Here is a 2,365-nt window from a genome sequence, read left to right as displayed (position 1 = left end):
CCTCAGCCTCCCGAGTAGCTGGGACTACAGGCGCCCGCCACCATGCCCGGCTAATTTCTTGTATTTTTAGTACAGATGGAGTTTCACCGTGTTAGCCAGGATGGTCTCAATCTCCTGACCTCGTGATCCTCCGGGATTACAGGTGAGAGCCACCGCCTCCCGCATCTAAAGCTCTTAGAAAAAATAAGGTGTCTAGTGATAACAAGTTTCTCCTGGGAGAGGTAACTTAAACATTTCCACCAGAGGGCACTATCCTCACTGAAGGTAATGAATACATTGTTCCTAATTTAAAACACTTTGCAATCTAACCAGCCCCAAACAAATCATTTTTATTCGTGAAAGCATTTATAAAGAACAGTTAGATTGTCTTAAAATATAACATGCTATAGTTAAATAAAATATAAAATAATTTTTGCCATGAAAATAATAATAATAAACATACATTTTAGCTTACTATGTGGCAATCATAGTCCTAAGCACTTTGCATATATAAACTTGTAAGTTCCTCATACATAAATAATCCCCATTGTACATATGATGAAATCAAAGCACAGATAAGTAACTTAAAGGGTCACCAAACTAGTAACTACAGAGCCAGGATTCAAATTCTGGCAGTCAGACACCCAAGTCCAAGTACCTAACCTACAGAAACAGGGTCCCAATACAAGGAGATTTGTTTCTGAATGTATTTAACTATAACACTGATTATATCACAGCTCTAACTATAACACTGATTATATCACAGCTCTAGAAATACACAAAATTAGTTATATAAAGTACTATTCTATCATCTGATAGTAATGTTACTAATTGTATTTTGACATCCTTTTCACATGTACATAAACTCCTTGCATTAAAGAAGACCTATCACTTTAGTTCGCTTATTAGCTACATTCCATTGAAAAGTATCAAAGCTCTAGATTCAAGAAGGAAGAGTTGGAGGAGAAGAATCTGCTCTTTTCTTTTTCTAGTTTTTAAGAGATGGGGGTCTCGCTATGTTGCCCAGGCTGGTCTCAAACTCCTATGCCCAAGAGATCCTCCCACCTCAGAGTCTCCCAAGTAGCTGGGACTACAGGGATGCACCTCTACACCCAGCTCTGCTCTTTTTATTTTTATATGTTTAAAGATACATAATAAAGACTATGAACCACAGGCAGAGTTATGGCTTGAAATGAAATAGTCTGAGTAAATCATTTATTATTTGGACTTTATTGAGACTCTGTAAATTAACTCCTGGTCTTTGGAACTTACTTGGCATTTACAGTTGTGTTTCCATTCTTCAGACACATCTGTGATTCTCCATAAGCTAGAAACACACTTTGCAACGGGCAAATACGCAAATATTGTTGGAAAAACCCCAGAATGTGTGTCTTGAGAAATTCACTGCCTTATGAGAAATCTGGAAACTGCCGGGTGCCGTGGCTCACGTCTGTGTGTGGTGGTGCACGCCTATAGTCCCAGCTCCTCGGTAAGCTGAGGCATGAGAATTGCTTGAACCAGGGGGCAGAGGTTGCAGTGAGCTGAGACCGTGCTACTGCACTCCAGCCTGGATGACAGGGTGAGCCTCTTTCTCAAAATAATGATATTAAATAAAAACAGAAAAAAATTAAATAAAAACAGAAATCTGGGAACTAAGGTATTTTACTAAGCTATAGATAAAGTTGTTTCAGAATGTTCAGATTAAAACTTTTTAGATATACTGTACTAGTGCAATTGGACTTTGTGTGTGTGTGTATATGCGTGCATGTGTGCACATACAGGCAGACTCACATGTGCCTTCAATATCTCGTTCCAACCATTCAAGCTTCTTTTCATTAGTCCACTTCCTACGTATTGCACAATTTTTAAAAATTAAGGAGAATGCATAAAAGAACATGACAAAAGATATCCACTCCAGTATTTGTATGCTAGCAACACACTAGTAACAACCTAAATATCTACCAGATGGGAGTTAGTTAAATAAACTAATTATAGCATATTAATATAGTAGACTAATAGGCATATTTTTAAAAGAATGAAGAAGCTCTATATGGACAGGCAGGTGAAAAAAGCAAGATAGAGAACAGTGGTTATGATATGCTAACCTTAGTATAATGAAACACACACACAAGTAGAAACACTGGCTGGCTCTAGGAAACAAACTTGGGAACTGAGGAAAGGGAGGGTGGAGGAAGTGTTTGAATTTTTTTTTTTTTTTTTTTGTAAGCTGGGTTCATGAAAGATTTTTTTCCGATTATAATTGATTACAAAGTTAAAATTAAAACTTAATAATCAGTTTTTAGAATTTTTGATGAAAATTAAATGGTTAAAGAAACTGTAAAACCAGTCTAATGCCACCCAATTTGGGGTTTCTTTTTTTTTTTTT

The 2,365-nt window shown here is 36.7% G+C and overlaps 1 protein-coding gene across 1 annotated transcript in view; it reads right to left on the bottom strand.

The window, feature by feature from the left end:
* WWTR1 (WW domain containing transcription regulator 1) overlaps nucleotides 1–2,365 on the bottom strand; it is a 63,689-nt gene that overhangs the window by 55,155 nt on the left and 6,169 nt on the right. The gene's annotated exons all lie outside the window — the stretch shown is intronic.

This window comes from Mandrillus leucophaeus, unplaced genomic scaffold (genome assembly GCF_000951045.1).
Source record: "Mandrillus leucophaeus isolate KB7577 unplaced genomic scaffold, Mleu.le_1.0 Scaffold130, whole genome shotgun sequence".
NCBI lineage: Eukaryota > Metazoa > Chordata > Mammalia > Primates > Cercopithecidae > Mandrillus > Mandrillus leucophaeus.
Note: the sequence above shows the minus strand (reverse complement) of the source record. Positions and strands in the feature narration are given on the sequence as shown.